This window comes from Martes martes, assembly GCF_963455335.1.
Source record: "Martes martes genome assembly, chromosome: 4".
Classification (NCBI taxonomy): Eukaryota; Metazoa; Chordata; class Mammalia; order Carnivora; family Mustelidae; genus Martes; species Martes martes.
In genome coordinates, this window is record NC_137891.1 from 79019948 (window position 1) to 79040760 (window position 20813).

The following is a 20813-nucleotide window of genomic DNA, read 5'->3' on the forward strand; positions in this document are numbered from 1 at the left end:
AATACCATACTCAATAATGTAAAGTTGAGGGGTGCCTGGGTGGCTCAGTGGGTTAAAGCCTCTGCTTTCGGCTCGGATTGTGATCCTACAGTCCTGGGATCGAGCCCCACGTTGGGCCCTCTCATCAGTGGGGAGCCTGCTTCCCTCTCTCTCTGCCTGCTTCTCTACGTACTTGTGATCTCTCTTTGTCAAGTGAAGAAATAAAATCTTAAAAAAAATAATGTAAAGTTGAGAGCTCTTCCTCTAAGTTCAGGAACAAAACAGGGATGCTTGCTTTTGCTGCTTTACTCAGCACAGTACTGGAAGTCCTAGCCAGAGCAATTAGGCAAGAAAAAGAAATAAAAGGCGTTCAAAATGGAAAGGAAGAGGAAAAGCTGTCACTATTTGTAAATGACACATTATTTACAGGAAATTTTAAGAACTCAATCAAAAAATATTAGAATAAATTAGAATAAATTAATTCAGCCAAGTTGCAAGATACAAAGTGTGTAACAACAAATTCTGTTAATGACCTATTCTGATAATGAACCATCAAAAAGGGAAATTAGAAAAAAAATCTGTTTATAATTGCATCAAGAAGAATAAAATACCTAGGAATAAATTTAATCAAGGAGGAAAAAGATCTGTATATTGAAAACTATATGGCATTGAAAAAGACACAAATACATGGAAAGATATTCCATACTCATGGATTCAAAGAATATTGTTAAAATGCCCATATTACCCAAAGCAATATATGAATTCAATGTAATCTCTATCAAAATTCCAACAGCATTTTTTCATAGAAATAAAACAAACAATCCTAAAATTTGTGTAGAACCATAAAAGATCCCAAATAGCCAAGGCAAATTTGGTAAAGAACAAAACTGGAGGCATCACACTCTCAGACTTCAAACTATATTATAAAGCTATAGTCATTAAAATTATACAGTATTAGCATAAAAACTGACAGATCAATAGAACAGAATAGAAAGCCCAGAAATAATCTTACCCATACATGGTAAACTAATTTATGTCAAAAAAAAAAAAAAAGAGAGAGAAAGAATATACAATGGGGAAAGGATAGTATCTTCAATAAATGGTGTTGGCAAAATTGGACAGCCACACACAGAAGATGAAACTGGATCATCATCTCCCATCATACACAAAAATGAACTGAAATGAATTAAAAACTTGAACCTAAAAAAAAAACAAAAACCAAAACAAACAAAAAACTTGAACCTAAGACCTGAAACCATAAAACCTCTAGAAAGAAAAATAGGTGTTAACCTTGTCTTAGCAGTGATAGTTGGAACTGAGATCAAAAGCACAAGCAACAAAAGATAAACTAGTGGGACTATATCAAGTTAGAAAGCTTCTGCAAAACAAAGGAAACCATCAGCAAAATGTAAAGGCAACATATTGAATGAAAGATAGTATCTGCAAATTATGTATCTGATAAGTGGCTAATATCCAAAATATATTTTAAAAATTAATATAATACTGAAAAAACCCTAAACAATCCAATTTAAAAAATGACAGAATATTTGAACAGACATTTTTCCAAAGACATAAAGATAGCCAAAAGATACATGAAAATATGTTCTACATCGCTAATTGTCAGGGAAATGCAAATCAAAATCACAGTGAGATATCACCTCACACCTGTTGGCTATTATAAAAAAAGACTAGAAGGAGTAATATTGGCGAGGTTGTGAAGAAAAGGGAAAGGGAACACTATGCAGTGTTGATGGGAATGTAATTCGTGAAGCCACTATGGAAAACAGTATGGAGGTTCCTAAAAAAATTAAAAAATAGAAGTACTTAAGATGCAGCAGTTCCACTTCTGGGTATTTATTCAAAGAAAGCGAGAATACTAACTTGAAACGATAAATGCACCCCCATGTTCACTGCAGCAATACTTACAATAGCCAAGATATGGAAACTACCTAAGTGTCCACTGATGGGCGAATGGAAAAATTAACAATGGTATATGGATACAATGGAATATTATTCAGCCATAAAAAGGAAATCTTGCCATTTGTGACAACATGGATGGACCTTACAGTATTAACGCTACGTGAAATAAGACAGAGAAAGACAAATACCCTATGAGTTCTTATACATGGAATCTAAAAAAATATAAATAATAAATTAAAACAAGCTCAGAGATGTAGAGAATATATTGGTGATGGTGGAGGGCGAGAGAAATGGGTGAATTGTTTTTTAGTTTAAATAAATTGAAAAAAAAGGTACTTACGTTATTACTTCCAAATAATTATTTCATTTTGGGAAAGCAGTTTTATTTTCACTATTTTAATGTTTAGTGAATCTGAGATGCTAAAAGCAACTTTTCTGCTTTTCAGTATTTTGCTTTGAATACTTTTGGTGGAAGGAGGTGGTTGGACATGACAAAACATGTGTATTTACATTTTTGTTTGGTCTCATAAGAATTATATTCTTTGATGTTCCAGGTTCATTCATTTGTTCCTTCTTTTTTTTTTTTTTTTTTAAAGATTCTCATTATAAGCTTATATAAGCTTTATCACAGATTTTTAAAACACATTTAGAAGTTTCAGAAAATATAGAATAGTCTGGAAGGACTGGGAAAACATTGGGGTCTACTGATCAATTTGGCATTTTGGTTAGTTACTTCCTGAGGGGAAAGTAAAGAAAATAAACAGTTACTAAATATTAAGGCCCACTAAAGGAGCAGGAGTGCACAATTCTGGGCAACTTTCTAGTATGGAAAGGATCTCTTGGGTTGTCTTTTCAGTCACATTCACAATCACAAATACCACCTTTACCTGTGAACAATAACAGCAACCAAACATCCTATTGTGCTTGAAGGTCCTCAGAAAAGCTCATAAAGGAAAAACTGCTGGGGTGGGTCCTTGAGCAGAAGTAAATTTGCCTTAGGAGGGGATAATACAGATATTGGAAATATCAAGAATGGAGTATTTTCACCAAAAGAAGCCCATTTTTCAACCCAATTTTGTATCTAAGAATTACATGTATTTTAGAAAAAAAATGTACTGAGAATGTATATTTTGTGTTTAGAACTAATGGTTCTCAAATTTTAGCATTTATCAAAATTGCCCTGAAGATGTTAAATTGGGGTAGGGCCCCATGAATTTGCACCTCTAGTAAGTTTCCTTATGATTTTATGCCTCTGATCCCAGACCACATTCTGAGAACCACTGGTTTAACCAAAGTCTTTTTCACTTTTCTCTATAGCAATAGCTACTTTAATGTTACCATAGAGTTCTTGATCCTTAAATTTGACTACAATGTTGCTCACTATGTGAAGTAATCATAAGTAGAATTCCACAAAAGTGGAATACAGTATCAGGGAGAGATCTTGTAATTAAGTAAAAAGTGTAAGTGGCAACAGACAAAAGTTGGAAGTTAGAAGATTCCCTTTCATCTGTCAGCTCAAAGACTTTTGTATTTCCTCTATTTGTAAACTACATAGATACTACTTTTCTGGAATGTAGGGTCTTAAGCTTCCTCCTCCATTTTCAAATTCTAGTTCTACTTTAGAAAACATTATCCTCTTCCCACAAACTACATTTACGTTTTTTAAAATCAGTAAGGAAATGTTACTATGTTTTGTTTCTCAAACAGAAAAAAAGCAGCACTGTGAAACTAAATCTCTTTAGAGAGCAAGTATTTGTTTTTATTGTTTTTTGGGGGGGGCAGGAGGTGATGGACTTGTAACTGTACTGAAAATAGTACAAGGAAATAAAATTATAGAACAAAACAGTTCCATATTTAGTAGGATTTAGTTCTGGGTTTTCCCCAGACACTGCAGGTCAAATGAAAGGTATAACGAAATTTTTTCAGGCCTCAGAGGCCAGACTTGGCACTCTAAACCAAAACCAAGGCCTATTATGCAACGCAGGTGTTTGCAAATAACTAGATGATTCGTTCATGTGGGCAACACAGGGAGACCTCAAATTCTGAGGCTTAAGAAACATGCAACTCTGCCACGCCTGTGAGAAAGAAATGTGAAGTCCTACGATGTTGACAGTAGTTTGTACGCTGAGTTTGATTTAATTTAATAAGCATCTGTTGAATGTCTTACAAATTCAAGTAACAAAGCATTTCTGACAATACAAGGCTCCTGCCTACCCAGTATTCTGTATTCACAAGTATCTGCTTTGTATTTTTTCACTTTACATTAAAACTGAAACAACGTGGTACGGAGAATGAAGTTACTATACCAAGTGTTAACTTTTCTGTTGCAAGGACCAGACTTGCTGCAACAGCAGACCAAGACCTCTAGACTAATTGTTTTTGGATTATCTAAATTAATTCCAGGCTAAATAAGTCTCTAAGTAATTCTACATGATGAAATAACTTAAAATTTAAATTACCTGTTAAACAAATGCAGAGTACCAACACTGAGGCAGATTTTGTACTAGGCTTTCCAGCAATAGTGAACATGGTGAACATGTGCCCAGACTTTGTGGATTATATATCAGTAATAAGACACACACTCACCAGAAGTAAATTATATATGAAAAGTGCTAAATAGAGGAATAATCAGAAATGGTTTTAATGGTGGAGATGGGGTGACACCAGGAGATGTGTGTACCACAGGAAGTTATAATGATGGCTTACTGCTGTTCAACTACTTGCCCACAAGAATAGTGCTTACTCCTGTTTATTAACAAAGTACTTACTAGTAGTCTTATTAAAAATAACCTGTGATCAACTTAAATGTAGTAGAAGAAGAAGAGAAAAAAGGTCTGGAACTCTGAACAATGCCTATAATAGAATGGAGAAAAATAAGTATGTGAAGGAGAAAAAATGGGGGAAAGGCCATAGCAGTTGTTTAAAGATTTTAACTATTTTCCTAACTTAATCATTCCTACTTAATTTGCTTGTGGTAAGGTATTTTCATGTGCTAAAATTCCTGCTTGGAATAGCAGAAAGCTAATCCTGTAAAACTGTTATATGATCCCACCACAATTAGAGGAGAGCCCTGGAACCAGGCCAAGGGCCAAAAAATCTGTGACCAAAGGGCTCTCTAATCCAGAAGGCAAGTGAATAGAGATTTTGCAGTTAGGAGCAAAATGTCCACTGTATTTGAATTCATATTAAATAAAACAAAGTTCATTAAAATAACACGAGGTTGTTGGATTGCTGGCAGACCACCTTAGCAGTAACCTTTCTCGTTTGAAAAATTCTTACTTCCCAATATCACCTTTGACCTTGACTGCATGGTCTTATAAATATATTATTTAATCACTTCTGCACACAATCAGCTACGGTGGGAAATAGCGACCTGGGCATCAAAAATGTTTTAATTCTAATTTACCGTTGGTTACCTTTAAAGGTAGGTAGCCTACAACCACTGATACGTCTGAAAATCAAAACCGAATAGAATTCGAACAATGCAAACCTACTAGTGGGTTGGAATGGCACATACACTCAAAGATGTGAATTAAAAAGGCAGAACACCGACACAAAAATTATCGTACTTGGAAGACATACTGCATTATAGGCATACTAAACCCCACTGAGAAATCGAACTAGCTTGTTTACTGCCTAGGTTCATGGGGCAACATTTTCTCAGCTCTCCAGATCTTGCTCTCCTTTCTCTTTCTCAATTTGCTAATCCTTCTCCCTCAAAACCCTATCTTTCTAGTAATGGGCTGTGGGATGTTTAGGCAAGCCACGAGAAACTTGCTTGGCATACATTTTCACCGGTTCTAGGTACTCTGTTGAGTATTGAACACGTGTTAGTTATGGGAACAGGATCAACTCCCAAGCCAGGCCGAGAACACTAGGAAACGGGAGGGCCAGACGGCGAAAGCCCTAACACCGGGAAGTGGGAAACGTCTAGATGCTAAACGGACACTTTACAGTGGCACAATCTTGTGAAAAATCGTTGGCTCTTCAGATAAATCGGTGAGCACTTTCCACAAGTCTCTGTATAGTTACCCCGCGGGGAAGCACCCTCGAAGATGCTCCGACACCTAGATTCCCTGTTCCGAATCAGCGCGAAATAGAACAGCTTCCTCACAGCGAGTCCTCCAACCTCATGTGCCCTCCGCCACGGGTGACCGGATCTCAGCACCTCTTCTGTCGCGGAACTTAAGGACGCGGGGAAGGGGGCGGGGAGGTTGAGGCCCTGTTCTCGCGCGATCTCTCCCAACAGGGTCGGTCCCCAGGTCTCCTCAAGACCTCGCGTTGTTTGGGAGTGGGGGCGGAGCGATCCCTGTGGGGGCGGAGCCGGATGGGGGCGTCCCCCTAGCCTTGTTGACTTCGGCATCCTCCCAGGGCGGTCCTTGCGCCCGGTGTTCTCTGCGCATGCCCAGGTTCCAGACAACTCCCGAGGCCGCAACTGTCGGGTTTCCCCAGCCGCGGATCCGGGCCCCGCCCCTCCTCCGGGCTGCAGCGGCGGCGTTGTTGTGGCGGTGGGGGAGGCGGGCTGCTGTGGAGCCCGCCGAGTCCTAGTGCCTGACCCTGCGCGTCGCTGCGGCGGGCCAGACGGACAGCCTCGCCGCAGGTAACGTTGGTGCCTTGTGGGCTCGGGGTCGTGCGGGTCGACGTATCCCGCGTGCTGGGGTCAGGCGAGGGAGGGTGGTCGGGAGTTCGGGAGTTGGGGAGTCGGGAGAAGCTGAAGGTTTCCAAGGGGGCCGGGAGGTTGGGGGCTGGGTTCGGCAGGGTCGAAGGGGCTGGGAGTCCAGGGTGGTCGAGGGAGTCTGCAGGGGTCGAAGGGTTTGGGAGGTCGGGGCGGACTGTCCTAGGTCTCTGACCTGGGATCGGGAACCGGGACTCCCAGACTCTGCGGTCCGAAGACACCCACGGGCCCCTTCGGGCCTTTTCAGTTCCACCCCGTGACTTTCTGTTGTTGTTTTGATTTTGAAGGAAGAGAATCCAGCCTACGTAGTCTTGGGGAAGCCTTCGGGGTTGAGGCTGGGAAGGGATTTACGAGGCTAGAGCAGGCGCTAACATTTTCTTACTTTGTTTTTTTGTTTGAGCGTTTACTACTGTTTAAGTGTGGTACCCGTCCTTAGGGTATTTCAAACATTGGCGTAGAGAGGACCCAAGAGTGGAACCAGGGGGAGTAATTTTGCAAATCCAAGATTTTTCATTTTTAACTTCCATGACTGTGTTTTTGTATGTCTTCTTTTTTTAAAACTGAGAAATCATAACTACGTTTTTAAAATTACAGAGAAGAATTTGGGTACGGAGGAGAAAGTATAGTTCTACCAATGGTTATTTTTTTCCCAGTTACTTAATTACAAAAGTACTACGTGCTCTTTAAGAAAAAAATTAAGCAGCTAAACAATGAAGATGTTTGCTCCCCACCCCCCCCACCCCCCATTTTTCCTCTTTTAATTACCCAAGGTAACCAGTCTTCAAGTGTGGTATTTATTAGCCATTCAGGATTTTTCTGTTCGTGTAAGTATGTTTTAAAAACGAAATTGGGATCATATATAGTATATACTTCTTTTGGCCAAGGGATACTCAGAGATACTCTTCGATTTTATTACATACCTCATTCTTTTTAAAAGCTACCACATAAGCTGTGTGTGTGTGTGTGTGTGTGTTTTACTACTGAACATTGTTTCCAGTTTTTCTGTAATCTTTTATTATATAAGCTTTTAAAAAGGGCTACAGGTTATTATTTTGAAACATAATGTGGCAAAACTTTCAGGTTGTCTAAGGCCAGATGGGGATACTTATGTATTAGGCAAGTTAAGAATTACGTTTACACGGAGTTTATGGTAGCTTACGAGGTTTGGATCATTTCATAAAGCAGGTTACTAAAATAGTTTATTTTTTGTTTTTGGTAAGTGCATTTTTCAAGGTAATTTTGAATTCTGTATGGTCAGTTGAAAACAAATTCAGTTTCTTAAACAACCCACTCATGTCTGAAGATAGAAAACCAGCGGCCTAGAAGTTTGTGTTTTAGACAGGTTAAAAAAACAAAACCTCAAAATAGCCAGGAACTAAATATTTTGATAGTAGACCATAGGGAGTAAGCTGTAAGCGAAACAATGATATTACACTGCTTACTATTAAATAAGATAGAAAGCTAGGAAATCCCTATTACATTTTTTATTTTTGTGTGCAGAAGAGCTGGAGGTTTTGTTGATCTAATCAGTGGCATGTATTTGTTAAAAATGTACTGTGTGTGCATCTTCTTGCCAACTTCCAGGGAAAACATAGAACTGAGTAAGATAATCACACAGAAGTCTGGTTCTAAGCATTAATATGTAGCCTGAAATCTTCAGTCCAGTTGTTTAATTATTTGGGAAGCTGTGTTTAAAAGGAACCACAGTATCTGTGGCATTTAAGTTATAGTTGCTGGTGATAATATTTTTCTTATTTATCTCTAACAACATAGGTGACATTCTCCCCAATCTAAGGATTAATAAACAGAGGTTCTGAGAGATTAATTCAATTGCTCAAGATCTCATCACCTTTTTAGTGGTAGTGACTGCATTTGAGTCAGGCTTAAGCCAAGAACTTGTGTTTTCTGCTCTGCCAGGCTGCCTTTCGTTAATGGAAACTACCTTATAAAATTGTGATCTTAGAGTTTTTCCCTCTTTTTTGCCTTGGAGGTGTTCCTTGCAAAATAGAGACCTGAATATAATCATGTATTGAAAAATAGCCTAAAGGATAAATAGTATGAAACTGTGGTATTGGGGCGCCTGGGTGGCTCAGTGGGTTAAAGCCTCTGCCTTCGGCTCAGGTCATGATCCCAGTGTCCTGGGATCGAGCCCCATATCGGGCTCTCTGCTCCGCGGGGAGCCTGCTTCCTCCTCTCTCTGCCTGCCTCTCTGCCTACTTGTGATCTCTGTCTGTCGAATAAATAAATAAAATCTTTAAAAAAAAAAAAAGAAACCGTGGTATTGTTTTAGATGAGGTTTCTGTGCTGTGATATCAAAATATTCCTTGAGCTGGTGCCGTTAACCAAGAAGAAGGGGCGTTGTGTTAGTCACTCTGTTTGATGCCAGGGTAAATTTGGATATTATAGTAAATTGTAGCTCTTACAGGCACTTTTATTCCTTACAAACTTGAGTGGGTAATCTCATTTCATTTAACATTTTTATGAACCCAGTTGCACTTTAGTAAACTAATGTAATGAAAAGAATACAAAGAGGGCCTAAAAAGATTAAAGTGTGCTTATTTCATTTTAGTATTTTGTAGTCGCTTAAAAATACATCATGACAATGAAGTATAGCTCCTAATATTATGGTATATTAATCTGTTCTGGGTTCCCAGCATATATGACAGCTATGTATTTTATTTTTATTATTATTATTTTTTAAAAAAGATTTTATTTGAGAGAGAGAGTGAGTGTGAGAGAGAGCATGAGAGGGGAGAGGGTCAGAGGGAGAGAAGCAGACTCCCTGCTGATCAAGGAGTCTGATTTGGGACTTGATCCCAGGACTCCAGGATCATGACCTGAGCCAAAGGCAGTTGCTTAACCAACTGAGTCACCAAGGTGCCTGCAGCTGTGTATTTTAAAGAAAAGGGCAATGCTGAAGTTAATAAAGTATGATCAGTTGTAATTTGTATTTGAGAAGAAACCTACAGATAGGAAAATATTTGAGCTTTTATTTCTTAGTAGTTCTTAAGGGTGGTATTTGAATTCATATCTAAATGGCATATTTGCTCTTGATTATGTCTTGGACAATTTAATATTCAATGTGGGTAGGTTTTATAGTTGTGGAATACAAAAATGTTTCAGCACCAGAAAGAAGTCTTTAGAGTATGTTAAGATGTATTGGCTTTTCATCTGTTGAAGGGTGAGGAATCCAAAACTGCATGTGTATTTTTTTATTATTTATTTATTTTTAAAGATTTTATTTGTTTATTTGACAGAGATCACAAGTAGGCAGAGAGGCAGGCAGAAAGGGAGGAGGAAGCAGGCTCCCTGCTGAGCAGACAGCCCCATGCGGGGCTTGATCCCAGAATCCTGGGATCATGACCTGAGCCGAAGGCAGAGGCTTTAACCCACTGAGCCACCCAGGCACCCCTGCATGTGTATATTTTCAAAAATTAATAAGAGATCTTACCGCTGATGGATAGAAATAGAGAGTTTATTTTGCAGTTTAGTCTGAAAGCCTTTTTTGGGGACATTCATATGTCGCCAAAAATCAAGAAACTATGTAGGTCCTATTAATGATAACAAAAGAAACATTAGGTAGGATCCAGAGTTTTAAAATCTAATTAGGTTTTATTTTTATTTTTTTAAATTTATTTATTTATTTTTAGGGTTTTTTTTTGTTTGTTTGTTTGTTTTTTTTTAGAGAGAGAGAATGAGAGAGCGAGCATGAGAGGGGAGAGGTCAGCAGGAGAAGCAGACTCCCTGTCGAGCAGGGAGCCCGATGTGGGACTTGATCTTGGGAGTCCAGGATCACGACCTGAGCTGAAGGCAGTCGATTAACCAACTGAGCCACCCAGGTGCCCCCCTAGTTGGGTTTTAAAAGCTAGATGTTTAAAACAACTACTGTGGAATTGCATAGAGGACTGTTGCTTTCTGATGGTTCTGTTTCTAGGTAGAAGCTAGTTAAGATGAAAGGGAAGCCAAAATAGGAGAAAACCTGAGAATTGGCTGTCTTAAGAAGAGAGTGGGGAGTTTCCTCAAATAGTGGTAATCAATAGAGTCAAATGTGTGAATGGATGTCAAGGAAGATGAGGACTTAAAAGTTAATACTTTGAGCTTTGAGATACTGGAAAAATATCTAATTATAATTGTACTGCGTTAGCTGTGTCCTGCTCGGGGTTGAGTTAGAATAATTAACACTTTCCAGTAACTTGCAGGCTCTTAAAATCCTATAATAATCACATAATCATAAGTCTGTTTATAATCTAAATTATTAGCATCTAAAGAACTATGGAATGAATATGAAGTGCTGTCAAGGCCTTGTCTTCTCTGTAGTTTGTACGGGCCGGCACCTCAGACTTATACCTTGTGGCTTTGTTCATTTTCTCCTCTCACTTATAAAAGTATTATTTTAGATTGAGTCCTCACTTCTTTTTAGAATTGTGTTTTCTCCTTTCTAGTCCTGTGCACACCCAGGGTTTCCACTGTTCATTCCCTTCCCTGCCAAAGCTCCAGTTCTGCATTGCCAGCCTCATTGTCTTTCCTAAGCTTCAGACTTGCTTTTTGTTGTTCTCCATGATAAACTCTTCAAGTAACTGGCATTTTGTAATCTTGAATCTATAGATTCAGAATTAAACACTCTCCTTTGCAATTTAATTCCTCCCTCATTTTCCTGTTTATATTAATGATCTTAATATTTTCTTAATCATCTATACTTAAAATCAAAGGTTGCCTTCGATTCATCACTCTCCCCCTTTCTCAGAAATTCTTTGTCATTTTATTGCATTATGGTTCAGGAATCACGTTCTCCTGCTGCTTTTTCATTTTCCCAGCAAGAGAATACTTATAATACCCTTGCCTCAACTACCATTAAAAAGACATCCCTAATCTCTGGGTTTTGCCATTCATCATGCATGCTGCTATCAAATTATTTGTCCTAAAGACAGCCCTGATCATATTTTCTCTGCCTGACAGAAGCAAACAGAACAAAAAACACTTACTGAATGTTTCTTATGTCAGCCTTTGTGTTGAATGCTTTATTCTCATTTGGTCCTCAAAACAGTTCTATGTCATAGACACTACTTTCTCACTCTACCGATGAAGAAATTGAGACTCATGGGCTTGCAGAGTTGCTAGTAGGTAGAAGAGCTGGAATTTGAATCCTGAGCATGTCTTCCAAGTCTGTGTTCTTGACCACCATGGTTCTGTGGAGTGTCTCCGGATCAACTCTAGAATGAAATCCTTGTTCCTCAGTTTGCTTTTTAAAACTCCATTAATTGGCCTCCGTGCTCTTTCTCGAAATTAATTCTTGTTTTATTTAGACTTACGTTTACATTCCTTCTGGAACAGAATTATTTGTATTTTGTAGTCTGGAACAGAAGGAATGTAAACTCTTGGTTTCTTAATGCATCTCCACTTGGAATTTTTTTTCCCTTTCCTATTTCTGCCTTCTGAAGTCTTTCAAATAAAAGGCTAGCTCATACACAGACTTTCCCTAGAGCCTCTTTTCTGTTTTCATAGGTAGAAAAGTCTACTCTTATTTGTGCAGTTGCTTTACCTCTTGATGATAACTTTCTATTCTGAATTAGTTTTTGAGTGCCCTAATAGTAATTGAATTATAAAATGCCTGAAAGCAGAAACCATTTCTTATTGTTGTATCTCCCAGTGGATGCTCAGGAAATATATGTGAATGAATATGAAAATGATCACTAGTCAGCTGCTCCTTTAATGGAATTTAAGTAGTATTTGATTTTAGTTGCTAGATGACATATATAGTAGTTAACTGAAGTTTTTAATTGTGTACGCAACAAAACCAGATTGTCTTGTTTTAGGCTATCAAATGAGTTCTTTATTTTCAGAAAGATCACTAGGTAATTATGATAAATTGTTTATTTTAAAAGATGCTGTTTTATTTTTCTGTATGCACATGGCTGTGTTACTCATTCTTAAAATTAATGGTTTGATATTTGAATTCTTTTCCATGTTGTTGAATTCTGCGGTGTTAACCATAATTCTTTGGCCTCAGTTTTTTAAATGCTTATATGGATATGAAAGGTAGAATAAAACTTTCCCTATACTGCAGTGTCATTTTCTGCCCTTTGGTGACATCAAGAATCTCCAACTATATGATAGCTGAAATGCCCCCACACAAATTACACATAAATCCTTGCTTTCTAAAGAGTTCATGTGAAATTTCAGACATATTTGAATCCATCAAGGTTAATGGTTACCATGCAAAGTTTACAATTTTATATTTCTCTTATATCCTTGCATCCTATATTGTTCCAGTTTAGCAACTTAATAAGTAATTATTGCTTTATTAAATAAAAATAACTTTTGCTGTTAGAAATTAATAAGGTAGGATATCTTGGTGATGGTGTTGGGGCAGACATTTGGGGTTTCCTTTGGAGTGCTAAAATGCTTGATTATAAAGGAATGAGGTTGATTCTTAAGGTTATTTGTCAGTTTATCTGCTCTCAACTTTGAGGAATTAACAGCAGATACTTTGAATATAAGAGAAGATACTTTGAAGATAAGAGTTTGAAGCAAGTTTAAAATAATTGATTTTAAAATTAGGTAATATGATTACATGGTCCAAATTTTAAACATACAAAAGGTTTTATAAACTGGAAATGTCTCCTCCCTCAATGTCCTACTTTCCCCACTGGGAAGTAGCCATTCATCTTTGGAATGATGTAAAAGAAACATTAATTTATTGTATGCAAGTATATATGAATAAATACTATTTTTCTTTCTGCTTCCATAAAGATGAGGTGCACTGCACAGTTTTCACTTGGATTTTTCACTTGATTTATCACTAATATTCCCTGTTAGTAGATGAAACATTTCATTCTTAAAAAAATTTTTTTTGTCCTCAAAGTATTTGCTATATATAGCTTACATATATAGATTTTATATATATACTAATTTAAGCGTGTTTTCTGTTGGTGGGCATTTAGATGGCTTTCAGATTTTTACTGTTACATCCATTGAAGCAACACTTTGAAGGAAGAGAAATAAAAACTAGCAGTTCTTTCCTTGTGGGGAAGATAAAGCTTGAAAGCTGAAATGGATGTTTCATGGTGGGGAATAAAATGGATATCTTTTCTGGCCTGGATGATTAATAGCTAAGTGAATGGAGAAAAGGCAGAAATGGAGAATCATTAAAAAATGCTTGCTGGAATTCAGAGTTGACAGTTGAATTGGAAGACCAGGGTTGGCAGTGCTGATGGGTAGCCCCTGTGACCAGTTGTCTGCTCTGGACAAAGGTCAGCCCTGGATGTGTTTAGTAGAAGTTTGGTGCTGAGAAGTAATCCTTGATATCTGGAAACTGGTCTCTGAGACTGTGGCCTCTAATATATTTAAAAAAGCTGTTCAGGGGATGAACTAAATTCCTTCTATCATCTAGAAGGAAATATCATGGCCTACAATGCAATATCCTTTATGTGGTCATTAATTTTTTTATTTTATTATTGTTGTATGTCAAAGATAAGATTTGAATTACTAAAATGCATGAAATTAAAAGAAAGTTTCCTTCCTCAGCAAGTCTCCCCCTCCACATCTGTCCATCATAGGTTGCTTGGGTAGTGTTTTTTTAATAGTGTCGTGTGACTCCTTTCAGACTTTCACATATAAACAGAAATAACATATTCATTCAAGAATGTCATTTGGAATCCTGTTGGAGTGGTGGTAATGTTGGAAGTCAGAACTGAATGGAATAACAAGCGAATAAGGTGATGGTGGAATACAGTGTAAATAGTGAATGCCCTTTGATTCTCTCAGACCAGGGGTGCTATAAATACAGAGTATTGTGTGAAGTGTAGCAGCTACTGAGGTTCCGTAGCTGCTCTATCAGGTTACTCCTGACAAGTCATTTAAGGTTGTGCAACCTGTGGCTTTTATTTTTATTTTTTTCCTTAAGTAGTACTATATGGCTTACTGAACAGTCAAGTGTTTTCTTTGTCATTTTTCAGTCATTCTGTCCTAATTATGTAATTTGAGTATTTTTCTAATTAGCATTAAAAATAGTGTTTAGATGTTTACTAGATATATCATTTCCTTTTATGATGGGACTGTATATATATATTTTTTAAAGATTTTATTTATTTATTTGTAAGAGATCACAAGTAGGCAGAGAGAGAGGGGGAGGCAGGCTCCCCACTGAGCAGAGAGCCCGATGTGGGGCTTCATCCCAGGACCCTGGGATCATGACCTGAGCCGAAGGCAGAGGCTTTAACCTACTGAGCCACCCAGGCACCCCAATACTGTATATACTTTAGATGGTACTTTACATAGTTTTAGATTTTTTTTGAGCAGTGGTTCTTTGCACCTGTGATTCTGTACACTTAACATTCATTTTATAGTCACTGTAGACATAGTATATAAAAAGGTTATTTGTTTTTGCTTTTCTTCCTTTAAACAATAACAGTAGCAATTCACTATAGAAAAACTAGAAAATACGGTTTAAAAAGCACAGGATTGTCAGGAATGTTACCACCCAGGGATGGTATATCTTGTAGTTAATTCTGAGAGACTTTGTGTCTTGCTTCCCTCTATATCCGTTAGTACCCTCTGTTGTGTAGAGCATTATTAAAATCAGATACTGTTCCTAAATGTCTTAATATGGCTGGTTTGTCTTTCCATTCATTTTTAGTGACAGACTGAAAACATTTACCTGTGGAGCAGTCTATTTTTAAAAGGATGCTACTGCTCCATCTTGAGGCCAATCTAGAATCCTACTACATTAAAGTTTGACAATTTTGAATCTGCTACAAATCTTGGTGGGTACCAACAGCTAAGGAAAGGTGTGGACTATCATGTACAGGGTCTTGCTTATGCTGAACTGAATTTTTGTAAGCACACAGAATGAATCCACATAATTACTTTCCACATTTCTAAAAGTAAGATCAAGTCTTAAGCAGTACTGACCCTAAGTAGTTTTTAAGCTTCAGGTTTAATTTAGGCACAATTTTCCCAGTGGTGTAAAGTATTAGAAATACTGCATGTTTTTTGTAATACTGTATTCAAGGGTTATTAAGACTGGACATATATTTTCTAAGAGAAATTATTATACATGGCTTAATAATAACCAGACAAAAAAGTTGATGGTTTTGTTACAGTGTTTCCAGTTGGTATTTCAAATTTAATTTCAGGGTCTTTGTAAGGTTCTCTTACAGTTAATCTATGGTTTAGTTATTATTGATTCAGTTAGAGGACTTCGTCCTGTCTTAAGAATGTGACCACACATTATATATAAGAGAAAGTGAATTCCAAGTTCTTTCAAGGGATGAGAGCATATCACTCTGCACTGATTATCCTTGTGATCTCTCATTTCCTTTCCTGTATCCGGGCGTCGGTGGGGGGGATAGGACAGGTGAGGATGGACTTGGGTTGCACATTACATGTTTAAATTGGTTTTGTTTGATTCCCTGCTCTGCTGGAGATAGAGGACAAATACAATTTGGGTAGTGTAGTAAACAAGTAATGCCTCTTCCCCTGCAAAGATGCTCATGTTTTAATCTCTGGAATCTGTGACTATGTTACCTAATCAGGCAAAGGGGAATTATTAAGGTTGCTGATCCCCTGACTTTAAATTAGGAAGACTATTGCGGATTTTCCTGATAGGCCTGGTGTAATCACAGGGTTCCTTAAAAGTGGAAGAAAGACAGTGGGGAGGACTCAGTCTGACGTTGCTGGCTTTTTAAGATGGAGGAAAGGATCATGAGTCAGAGAAGTAGATGGACACTAGACAGTTGAAAATGCAAGAGAACAAACCCTGTAAAAGCCTCCAGGAAGGAATTCAGCCCTGCTGCCACCTTCATCTCAGTCCAGTGAGACCTGTGTCAGACCTCTGACCTCTAGAACTGTGAAACAGTAAATTTGTGTTGATTTAAGCTGTTAGTGTTTGTGGTGATTTGTTATGGCAATGATAGAAAACTAATATAGTTAAGTATTTTGAGACCATTTGATCCCTTAGGGAAGTGATTGCTAAGTAATCCCCTTCCCCCCACAAAATAACTAAGATGACATTTATAAAACTGATAAAACTAGTGCTACTTGGTTTAAATGATGATGGACTTGAACCCCTGTCAGGTAGGATTTCTTCTCATTTTTGCAGTTTCCTGGAGAGATCTCTGAATTTTTGGAGCTGCTGCTTTTCTTCAATGATAAAAGTGTTATATTGGGCATGTGAATCAGAGTGGTATACAGGATGGTATTGAAGTTGGGAGAACCACAAGTACGAAAACTAAATTGAAGTTAGTTACAGTACTCTAGCTAATACTGATAAGGATAGTGACAGAAAAGGATTTTCAATAAAGAGGAATATGAGTAATTGAATACAGTAGCTAGTGTGAGAGGTGGGCTATATAGAAGGTTTTGGGTTTGGACATAATTTGAAGTGATGGCAGGAACCCCTTCCCCTGTGAAATTAATCTAGAAACTTAATAAATGCACTGGGAAATTCTGCTAAAGAGGAGGAGGATTTTGAATCATCAGAGGAGGGGAAGGAGAACTACATACCTGTCCTAAAGTCCCTGAGGCTATTATGTTGGAGAAAGGCAGGGACAAAATTAACAGCCATGACATTACTTTTCTGTCATGTAAGAAGCTGGGATCCTTGTCAGTTTGCTACGTGAATCTTTTCAGTTGGGAAGCAAGAGTCTTGTACTTGAAGTTGTACGTATGCTTTGTTCTTAGTAGGAAAGTGCATTCGCTGTGCATTCCCTGTGCGTTCCCTATAAATGCACATAAATGAATTTCTACCGTAGGCTCACCAGCTGTAAAACATGTTTGGAGAAATTACAGTAAGGTAGTGAGATAAGAGAAGTTACTACAGGTTACTATTTTGGAAAGTATTTTTGTTCCTCCAAAACAGGTATGCCTTCCAACCCATCATACCTTAAAATAAAACAAATACCATAAAGAAACATAAGGCTGTTAGGCCACCTGGGTGGCTTAGTCGCTAAAGCGTCTGCCTTCAGCTTGGGTCATGATCCCAGGGTTCTGGGATTGGGTCCTGCATTGGGCTCCCTGCTCAGCAGGGAGCCTGCTTCTCCCTCTCCAGCTCCCCCTGCTTGTGCACGTGCTTGCACTCTGTCAAATAAAAATCTTAACAAAAATAAAAAAACAAAAAGACCCCCAAAACAACATAAGGCTGTTTTTCTGGCAATTACCTCTCTTCTTTGGGGCCCATTGCATTGGATTTGTAGTACAGTAGCAAACTAAGTGTGGCTTGCTTAGTGTCATTTACTATGGAGTTCTTCCAAAATTATTTTCTGCTGAATGAGTGAAATAATAAATTTGTTGAATTTTTTAGTGCCTGCTTATATCTTTAGTTTTCCTTCTCTGTTTCTCCAACTCTGGGACTGCTTTTTTCCCAAGAAATAAATATATATTTAGATTTTATTTATTTGTCAGAGAGAGAGAGCAGAAGGAGGGAGAGCTGCAGGCAGAGCAGGCAGAGGGAGAAGCAGGCTTCCTGCTGAGCAAGGAGCCAGATGTGGGACTTGATCTCAGGATGCTGGGATCATGACCTCAGTGGAAGGCAAATGCTTAACCAACTGAGCCACCCAGGTGTCCTTCAAGAAATATTTTGTGATGCTCTTTTCTTTCATTTTGAAATGCCACTAAGAAGAAAAAGTAACCTTTATCATTGCTTATATCCCTGGCATTTGTTTCAAGAATTTGGGTTTTCTCTTAACCAGCTCTTTTGTAGTCTGCTCCTATTTTTAGTTTGCCTACCATGCATACGTGAAATTTAATGAGTTTTTCAGTGGTTTTATTTTGTCCTTTTTCAGGTGTGCTAATAATCACTGAAGTCTATAGAGGGGAAACAGGGGCACCAGAAAGATCATGTGCTTCTCTCTCTTTTTTTTTTTTTTTTTTAAAGAATTTTTATTTATTTATTCGACAGAGAGAGGGAGATCACAAGCAGGCAGAGAGACAGGCAGATGGGGGAAGCAGGATCTCTGAGCAGAGAGCCTGATGCGGGGCTCCATCCCAGGACCCCAAAACCGTGACCCGAGCCGAAGGCAGAGGCTCAACCCACTGAGCCACCCAGGTGCCGCGATCATGTGCTTCTCTTAACAAGCTCATGTTTAAGCTGACTCCCAGTAGATGAGGCCACTAAGTCATCCTCCTGTCTAAAAGTTTGACAGTGATGGATTCCTAGCAGGGAATTTAAGATGGCAGGAAGGGCAGCTGCTGCCGTCGGTACTCCAAAGTCACTTGGTTATCTAATGTTCCTCTCTGATCAGGATGGACAGCTCTCAGCACAGAAAAGCTGGTGACAACATTTTGCCATGAAACTAAGATAAAACACACTCAAATACTTAGCAGTTAAAAAAAATCTGTTTTCAAGACATAGCAGTTTAAATCAAATCCAAGGGATTGTGGATGTTTTGGCTGGCAGCATATCAGGATCTGTTGTATTCACAGTTCATTTTTTTGCCTGTGTGCTTATTCTTCATTCCCTCACTGACCTGAGTGTCATCTTAATGGTTTTCAGCACTGTATCAGTCTAGTTCAAACAGGAAGGAAAAACCACACAGGGTAATATGAACAGGGAAAGTTTAATGTAAAAAAATGTTACCAATAACAGGATTGGCTAGTAAGTAAACAGAGTTCTAAAGAATATGGGAATAGGGCGCCTGGGTAGCTCAGTCTTTTAAGCATCCCAGTCTTGATTTCGGCTCAGGTCATGATCTCAGGATTGTGAGCTCGAGCTCTGAGTTGGGCTCTGCACTCTGTGGAATTTCCTTGAGATTCTCTGTCTCCTTCTGCTTCTCTCCCCCCACTCCATGCTTTCCCTCTTTCAAAATAAAATCTTTTTGAAAAATACAGAATGTGGAAAGAGATACAAGGATTAGGTTCTACCCCTAAGGACCAAGATTAAGCACCTAAGGAAGAACCCCACCCAGTGTTGAGATCTGGACCTTTTTGAGAGGATGTGTGGCTCACTGGATGGCAAGGAATTTGCTATGGTGCCTCCTTAATGGAATTGCCAGACATCTGCTTTCTGGTACCAGGGAAAGATGTTCACAAAGAGGTGTTTTACCAAAGGTTGTCTTCCACACACCATCCAAGGGAGAGCGCTGGGGGAAGCTGATGGCTTTTGTGCACTGTGGGATTGTATTGGTGGAGAATGCTTAAGGACTGCAGGAGCCTGCCAAGCAGTGTACCAGACCTAGAAGCAAAGCTCTTTTCTCATGCAGTGTCTCTCTGGCACCATCTGCTCATGCTGTGGCTGAACGTTACCCATCAGTAGGAATTGATACAGGAAGTAGAATTTTTTTGTGTTTTAATTGAATAAATTTAACATATGACACAGTATAAATTTAATGTGTACAGTGTTACTTTGTTACATTCAGATCTTACAATGCTTCTGTAGCAGTATTTATCATATTACATAATTACAGTACAATATTGTCTGGATTTATTATATTGTGCGTTAGACCTTTATGACTTAATGCTTTTTGCAAGCTTGTACTCTGAAACACTATCAATCTTACCACCCCACTCCTCATCCCCTGGTAACCATCATTTACTCTCTGGAAGTAGAATATTTTTAATTTGTACTTAATTTCTCTTTGACAGAATCAGGGCAATGAACTGCTGCTCCTAAAACCTGTCTCCATTGCTCTTGCTCCATTTGCCATTCTAAACCTTTCTCCCAGCTAAAATGATGGTAGACTCCTTTTGACTTTAAGGCCACTTGATATTTTTATGTTTTGTTCCCAGTCAGCTAATCTTTACTATTTTTTGCAGGCCACCTGTATTCTCTTAAGTATCAAAATGGAGTCCTAGTCCTTGGACCAAATATTTGAGCACTGCTTCTTTCTTTTTACTACACTGTCTCGAAAATTAGCAGCTCTGTCTACACTTTTAGTAAGGATTCTACACTTCTTCTGTGTCTTATTTTAACAATATGAGGGTTTTGTTTTAAAAACAGTAGGCGAGCACATGTTATTTTAGAAAAGTTGTCACTTCTTGAGCTTTAATTTTATGATGTATTGAAAAGAAACTCAACCAAGGCTCTGGAGCCTTGAATTCTGTTAGTATGACCTTGAACAAGTAGTTTTGCCCCGTGCATGACAGGGTGAATTGGATAATTTTAGAGGTTTGCTTCTTTACAGTTTATTATTTTTCTCGACTTTTCCACAAATATCAAAGTTGTGTATTTTATTTGGGTTTATATGCACAGAAAATTATATGGATTATGCCTTTGGTCTCATGGATTACAGACTAAAATTTAAAG

General features: G+C 38.2%; 1 protein-coding gene and 1 long non-coding RNA gene across 3 annotated transcripts in view; one reads left to right on the plus strand and one right to left on the minus strand.

Annotated features, from left to right (window-relative positions):
- The window catches only part of LOC308340788, a 63777-nt gene extending 57717 nt beyond the window's left edge, over positions 1-6060 (minus strand). The window contains exon 1 of one of the 2 annotated variants that reach the window (XR_013966635.1): positions 5932-6049. This is a non-coding gene — a long non-coding RNA (uncharacterized lncRNA). Of the gene's footprint in view, positions 1-5931 lie in introns of both variants that reach the window. The other variant, XR_013966636.1, reaches the window with a different exon arrangement.
- Positions 6061-6276: 216 nt separating this feature from the next.
- PCMTD1 (protein-L-isoaspartate (D-aspartate) O-methyltransferase domain containing 1) overlaps positions 6277-20813 on the plus strand; it is a 66076-nt gene continuing 51539 nt past the window's right edge. The window contains exon 1 of the mRNA XM_080800071.1: positions 6277-6499. The gene's annotated coding sequence lies outside the window, so the exon portion shown is untranslated. The remainder of the gene's footprint in view (positions 6500-20813) is intronic.